Below are 8114 nucleotides of genomic sequence, written 5' to 3'. Positions count from 1 at the left end.
GGTTGTGTATGGAAACAGGTGTGAGCTAGGGCACTAATTCTAAGAGGAAATAAGAGTGGTCTCTGGCCAGCACCCCTGTCTGCCTCCTAAAGGTTGATTCATCGGTATTCCTAATCTCAGATGGTAATTGAAGACTACTGTTGCTGAAGCGTTAAAAGTGCTTAACAACAAGGCAACATAAAGAAAAAAATAATTTTACTGAGAAATTTCAGCTGAATTTTTCTGAGACTGGAGAAGGAGCGAGGAGAGGACATCCATGCACATACAGCTTCACAAGAAGTCATAGAAATCAGTGTTTCCCAGACCCTGCCAGGGTGCAGCTGCCATAAGGTCAGAATCACCTTCATTGAGTTTGACTGGTGGGCACAGCACTGGTGCAGTAATGGCCTAGTGCAAATTAATTCTTTCATGGTTGTCACATCAACTCCTATGAAAATGAAGAGAAATTTTCTTCCTTTTAGAAATGAGGGGAGCTTCAGGGGGAATGATGGCTGTAGAGGAAAAGGGGAAAACCCTCTAAGGGTGGAGAACTGTGGAAGGGGAACAAATTTCAGCCTGCCTTTTTCTCCTTGGCTGGGTTTCATGGTGGTATCATCAGCCATGACTTGCTTTGAGATGTGTTCTTCCTTTATAAAGCAGTGCAGCCTTCTGAAATGTCAGGTAGCTGGAGAATCATCTACAACCCCTCCTGAGACTGGGCCATGCAGAGCGTGTTTGGAAATATTTAGGTGAGCATTTATTTATGAAAATGTAACTGCCATTGTAAGCACACATCTGTGTGTGTATTCATCTCTTTAGAATGCTATACATAGAAGAACTATTTTTAAAACAAGAACAATTTAAAATAAATAGTAGAACTTCTAATTAAAGTTAACAAATTCCAGTATAAAGACTGTATGCCTAACATCATCTCACCAGCAGTTCACATATACTGCTGGTATTTGTATGATTGGGTTTCTCCCTCTGTTTAATTAATTCATGTTAAAGTCCTGTTCCCTTTCCCCTCATTATTCATTATTCATCCCTGGGTTATTCATACTGAATGATTTTTGAGAGTTGCTCTGAAGACATTATTCATCTATTCACGAGGCTTTCTCTCAGAGTATTTGTTTGAATGCATTAGATGTATTAAGGAACTTATCTTTACAATCACTTTGTATACGCCTTCTCCCCTGTATCATGTGAGGATTCCTCTCTGATCACAGACTGACTATCTGTATGATACCAGGCACAAGAAGAAGACCCAGAAGTCAGAGACAGACTCTTCATATTGACCTGCAACACATGTAGTCTTGTCCAGGAGAACTTGTTATATCTTAACTTAGCCTTATCTGCAAAGTTAAAAAAACTCAGCATTGACTCAGTAGTCAGAACACCTCTTCAGTCTTCTCCCTGATTGGCTGAGATGATGACTTCTAAGTCAAGGTTTGTTTTTCAGTGCTGGGTTATTTTTTGTGACTCTTCGGTTTGTTGTAGTCAAATCCTTCTCACTGCTGTTCTTATGCTGTTTACAGAGATAGTGTCAGTTCTTTATTTCCGCTTGGCCTTCCCCACAGCCTGACCTCATCTTGATCCAAAGAGGCCCTCTCCTCCCCAGATAACAGGGAAACAACTGAAGGTGGGCTAAAAGAAGGGAAATATTAGGTAAACTTGAGAAGAATTTGCCCTATAAAGTACATAATGAGCTGTTTAAGCCTTGAATAACAAAGCAAAAAGAAAGCATAAAGATAACTAAGCAAAAACAGCATAAGGAAACTTCCTTAAGCGTCCTTTTCACTAACAGGGATGTGGTTGGAAATATTCCCTCTCTATTTACATCTCAACTTGCTTGTATTGGAAATGGTCCATTCTGGATTGCGTAACAACAGCTGACTAACTCACAGCCACCCAAATCAGTGATCAGAAACCACACCTAGCCAGCCTTATTCCCCAAGACTTCTGCTCTCCTGCTCCTCTCCCACCATGGATGGGGAATTGGCTACTTGTCCTTGGACAGCAGTCCTTATCCCAAACCCTGTCTGTTCACCACATTCCCTGTGTTGAGTTACTTTCCCACTCCCACCACATCCCCTGAGATGAAAGATGATAAAAAAATAAGGTCATAACACAAACTCCAGTCTTTTATATAGTAAAGCACTCAAGAAGGCAGGAGATTCAAGCACATAAGCAACTCCTGTGCTTATTATTAAAGGTGATGTTTGTGTCTGAGATGGAGAAAAAAGCAACTTGATCTGCCATAGACATAAACTCTTTTCCTCCCTTAGGGTCTAATATAAATATACACTACAAACAGTGCTTTCTGAAGTGCCTCCCATGTAAACATCTGACAGTGGTGAGCATGAAACAGATGAAAGCTATGATAAGTCAGTGAAACACATGCAGCTGCATGTGATACACCATGTCAGCAGTATTTTAAATAACAGGTATAAAGCAGCTCTAGAAAATGTGTGTTTAAACTCATGTTGTGAAGATACTAGGGGTTTTTTGTTTGTTCGTTTGTTTGTTTTTAATGCACTATGGGTCAATTGGAAGTATCAGTTAGAGTTTCATTATCTTGAATCATAATTTAAAAAAGGCTTAGTCTCTTTAGTTGTGTAATTGTACATGTGGCTGAGCAAAAAGAAAAAAAAAGGAAAACCAAAGGTAGCTGAAAGATTTATTCGTGGATTAGAAACATAGCAATTCACATAGATAAGGAGAAGTTTACTCAAGAGAAAAATAAGAAAACAATCACAAAAAAACTTGAGAGCTGTGTGCTCTTGTCAAGAAAGCCAGTAATGATTACCAAGAGCATGCGTCTCAGTGTGGAATTGTAGGCTGTGATTTAGTAGATGTTCTGCAGCATTCTGAACCTTCCTGATTTCTTGGCATTTTATGTTTTGACCACCCCCGTTCCATGCAATTTAAAATGGAATCCTAGAAACACGTGAAGCCAGAGCATCTCAAAATACCCGTGACTAGGGTTGTTATGAATGAAAAAGGTCTTGCAGAGACAAAGAATCCATTTGCAACAGGACCCAAGGTATCTGGCCTTCAGATGATGAAGTGATGGTGCAAAATTTTTACAGGTGTCTTGTATAGATGTTTAATTGCACTATATTATCCAACCACTAGATGTCTGCATACTATAGAGCTTCAGGCAGGGTTTGTTCCCCAGCATAAAAGGCAAACAAAGAAAATGTGTATCTGCAGATGTCTCTCTCTGTATCATAATTTGACATCTGTTTTTTTCTGACCTATGCCCCTTCATCAAGGAGGGGTCTGTGGGCAAAGAGATACTCTTCATGAAAAATTATGTGTATGAAAATTGAGACTGGTTTCTATTAAAACTGGAAAGTAAACTGTAGATTAAGCCATATGTCAAGATCACATCTAGTCAGATTAAATCACAAATAAATACCAGAAATCAAATACAAATTGCCATTACGTAAGTCATCACAAATTCCAGGTCATATGGCAACTTGAAGAAGCAGTAATCCCAACAGAAACAGCAGCAAGTCAAGGTTTTGGAACTGATGTCCTCAGGAGTAATGGTGGCTGCAAAGTCAGTCCTGTGGCCCCAGTGGGGTCTGGGCACACCCATGGCTCAGGGCACCACTCTCCCAGCATCACTGTGGTTGCAACAGAGATCTCCATGGTGTTTGGGCCATTAGCAGCAAAGCCACCAGTGGTTTTGAGGAGCACCATGAGTCCCAGTGCTGGTTTGACTTCAACTCTTAAGGGAGCCACACTGTTTTTTGTTGCTTTTTACTTGAAAAATGGAGCCTATCTGTTTGGTTTTAATGGAATCAGAGCTGTTCAAGAATATAAAGCTGAGCTGTGAGCACAGTGAGCCCACAGTAGTCCCCAAATGCTTTCTTTGTAATCATTTTAGAGCAACAACACATTGTTCCTGAACCCTAGGACAGCCCAGGCTAAGTGTGCTCTGCATGGCAGATGTTTACATACGTGTTTGGCGTAAACACTTTTCTCACAGGGTTTCCCTATGGCACAGTGGTCAGCAGCCCTTCCTAGGTGCTCACTGCGCTGAAATCCAGAATAGGATGGGAAAAAAATTCCTGTACTTTCAGAGTTTTTGCCACTGCCTGGAAAGAAGATTTTCCTTGAGTTTAGATACCCGGCTTCAAAGGTCCCTGTTATGTGAGTTCATGGGAATAAGTGAAGTTTGTGAAGTTTTGTGAAAATTACTGGTTTACACAAGGCAGTACCTGCAGTGTCTCAAGTGGGCACCACTAAAGAGGCAGATTAACTGTAATCCTATAATCCTTGAATTTGAACCCTGTCTCTTTCCTCCAAACTCCTCTTCATACCTGTATCAGGTTGCTTTTTTTGCTGTTCTAAAATACAATCTCCTCTTGCTTCTCCTGACCTGACACCTTCCCTTGCTGGTGTGCATTCTTTCCCAAATGAATTTAATAGTGGGTGGCTGCAGAGCAGAGCTACTATTTGTGTGCTACTTGATAATACAGTTTTGAGTGGTGTATTATGTTCAGGCTTTCCATACGTTACATCTCTTTGTTGGTTAATCAAGCAACAATTCCTAAGTCCAGCTTCTCATTAACAGAATTGAATCTAATATTAAGGATTCATTCTCATTTTAGAGTTGATTACCACAACTGTGGTTAGTGTTCCATTGCAATTAACTTTGTTTTAATCACTAAAGAGCTAGCAAGCTCATTTCATACCATTTTCATTTGAGGGTCATAAATACAGAGGAGGAAGGTCTGATTGGTGTCTTGAAATTGCAAGCTGCAGAAACTTTCTTTCACTGTCTTTAATAGTGAGTGTCAAATTTTGTAGAATCACAGAATCACAGGATCATTTAGGTTGGAAAAGACCTTTGAGATCATCGAATCCAACCTTTGTCCTAGCACCACCTCATCTACTAGACCATGGCACTAACTGCCACATCCACTCTCTTCTTAATTACCTCCAGGGACAGTGACTCTACCACCTCCCTGGGCAGCCCATTCCAATGCCCAGTCACTCTCTCTGTAAAGGACTTCTTCCTATGTTTAACCTAAACATCCCCTGCTGCAGCTTAAGACTGTCCTCTTATCCTACTGTTGGTTGTCTGGGAGAGGAGACCGATGCCCACCTGGCTAAAACCTCCTTTCAGGTAGTTAGAGAGCAATAAGGTCTCCCCTGAGCCTGCTTTGTGAAGCTGAGGGACAGAGTGATGAGTAATTTCCTTCTGTTTTTAAGAGATGAAGGAACAACAAATAAGTTGCCATTGCCACTTCTTTTATGAGAATGCTAAGCTGTGCGGTTCTACACAAGAACATTTTTTTTTTTAATTCACAAAACCTCTGAAATTATTTTGGGAAGATTATTTTTCTTGAGAGAAGAGCCCACAGTATGTTCAGTATTGGGGTCTCAAAAGTAAAGGAGACAATGAAGCCCTTGGAAGGTGCGTCTGTTCCATCTGCAAGGAAAGCAAGTGCCCTTCTTGGCATTTCTAGAATTTTACTGAATGGCAATGAAGTTTTATTTAAGTTAGAATACCCTAAATTACTGAGATGTTAAATTTCAACGGGTTTTAGTCATGCTTTATAGGACTTCTGATATATTAGCTAAATTTCTCTTTTCATTTAGCCTTCAGTTCCTCTCTAGACCAACCTGCATTATACCTTTGTTTTGTTGTGTAGTTGTTTTTATTTATCAAAGAGAGAGAGAAGAAAAAGGAATGCTTTTTGAGAAAGTATCTATCAGTTGTCCTGTAAATGAAAAGGGTGATAATATGTGGTTACATTACCATCTCTTAAAAGGAGATACTTTGTGATCTCTAATACATGCCTCCTCTTGCTAATTAACCAGTTAGAAAAGAGCAATCTGGTGTTACTTTGGGAATCTTTTCATATAGAAAGAAATTTAGCTGCATGTAGATGAGATTGATTTTACAGTTTTTTAATAATGCTGATTTCCCAACAATTTCTAAGAAGGAAGAATCAAAATATATTCAGTTTTGGGCAACAAAGACCAGGTGATAAGATACCTCTGCTCCCCTCACTTTCCTTATGCCTTTCCCTCGCAGCCAGAAGAATGAGAGAAAAGAATCAAAACATGGTCTGATTCACAGCAACAAATTTCAGCTGACATTTTAGCTGTGGTGCACACCTACATGCAGAAGTGTCACTCAAACCAAAGAAGTTGCACCTGTAAGAGGAGGGCATTTGGCTAGAGCGAGGGAAGAGTTAGGTATCTCTCAAATCTGTTAAATGTGCTCTCAAGAGTTTTTCAGTTACTAATTTAATGAGATCATGAGGGTTCTTTTTATCTCCTTAGTCTTTTAAATTTTCTTTCATTAGATTTTAATGAGATTTTTTTTCTTCTTCTTCAGATAGAGTCCTTCCATTTTCTCAGTACATTCTTCCTGTTTGTACACAGCAATACAACCTTTCGTTCAGAGCTGTGGTAAAAATATATTCAAGTCTGTATGTGCAATACAGACTGCATGACCAAAGTGACTTGCAATTACTTATGATCACCCAAACTAAAGTAGATAGGTTCACTCTGTTAAGCCTGGTCTTTTTAAAAGGGACCACAGATTGTCACCCATTATTTCCTTCATCAAACTGAGAAGCTTGCATTGGCCTTCTGCCTAGTTTTGAGTTACCTTTAGTCCGTATTCTCAACGCTTTATGTTTGGTACTCTGTGTAACTGTATTTGCACTACATGCAGTGTTGCATGTGGTTTTCACATCTTTCGTTTCATATGCTTTTTTTAACTTTTTTTTCTTTTAAGTCATGTCTCATTCCTTTTTGTTCATCAGCCTTCCTCCAGCTTTTATACCTTTTACATTTTTTACTTTCCTTCTAGATTCTTTCTGTCACATACCATTTCTGTCAACAGGGCGTACGCGGGTTGTGCTTCTACTGTGTGAGATCTGTGTGTTCCTGGATCAGCCCGTGGTACAAATCCAATCTGAATGAGGTATGGGCATATTTCTGATGAATTAGCCATAGCACAGTGTATGGATATATGCCAGGCTTTATCCCAACTACGGGTAAACAGATGATGTGTATTCGGCATAAAATTAGAGTGGGCAGGATGAGCTAAAAACTGATCTGTCAAGACAGATTGAAGTTGTACTAAGAATTCAAAATATTTGGAACAAATTAGAACTGACAGACTGAAGTTGTTTTAGTGCTTTGTGTCATATGGCCACAGGGTTTCTGATCTTGTAATAGACATCTTAAAACAGGTTTACCATCTTGTCTATCTACAGCCTCAGTAACACTAATGTCAGCAAAGTAATGAACTTCCTGCTATTAAGACCGGAAAGAATCACTCAGTTAACTTCACCTGATCCCTGAATGACACAGACTGTAAAATTTCCTTCATTAATCCACAATGTGTTCAATGCTCTCCCATAATTCTTTGATATCAAGGCCCCATGAGAGAAAATATGTGAAGCATCTAGTAATACAGTTTGGACAACACAGTCAACACATCATCTAGGAAGCACATGCCTTGGATTTGTACCTAGAGTCACGCTTTCACACAGAACCTTAGCAAACCTCTTAGCTTAGAAACAGCCATGCTTGGCCTGGCTCTTGGCACTCCCCGAGACCCACTCCTTCCAGAAGATATTTAGCCCAACACACTGACCCATACTGTGCTGTAGGGTGAGACTGGTGGGACACATTTGACCTAGGACATTGCTCTGAGCTGCCTTTCGGTTGCTACTTGCAACTGACCCCTGGAGCATGGTAGGAGAGGGCTCTGCTGTTTTTTTTCTTTTTGTGAAGCTGATTTTTAGGAGACAGGGTTTAGGCACGCTCCTATGGACTGAGGAGGAGAAGTCACTTGGACCTTGCCAGGAGATAACTCTTTTTATTCTCTTTTTCCAGCAGATGTGAGGCAGAACAGAGTGGGCTGCTTGGCTTGGCTCAGCAACCCTCTGCTCCCCTGATGCTGGCAGCCAGATAGTCACTAGCAGAGCACAAGGCACTTAGGCAAGCACTGGTCTTATCAAGGAGAGGCAGGCATCAGCAGCTGTCCCTGCTCAGCCTGGCTGTGAGAGTGTCAGCCTGACTGTGAGAAGGGGACTGCCAGTGCTGCTTCCCACATCTGGCTGGTGTCTGTAGCTTAGAGCAAGGCACTAGCCATG

This window comes from Lepidothrix coronata, unplaced genomic scaffold (genome assembly GCF_001604755.1).
Source record: "Lepidothrix coronata isolate B3197 unplaced genomic scaffold, Lepidothrix_coronata-1.0 Scaffold166, whole genome shotgun sequence".
Taxonomy (NCBI): Eukaryota; Metazoa; Chordata; class Aves; order Passeriformes; family Pipridae; genus Lepidothrix; species Lepidothrix coronata.
The sequence above is the reverse complement of the archived record's forward strand: the minus strand, read 5'-3'. Positions refer to the sequence as shown.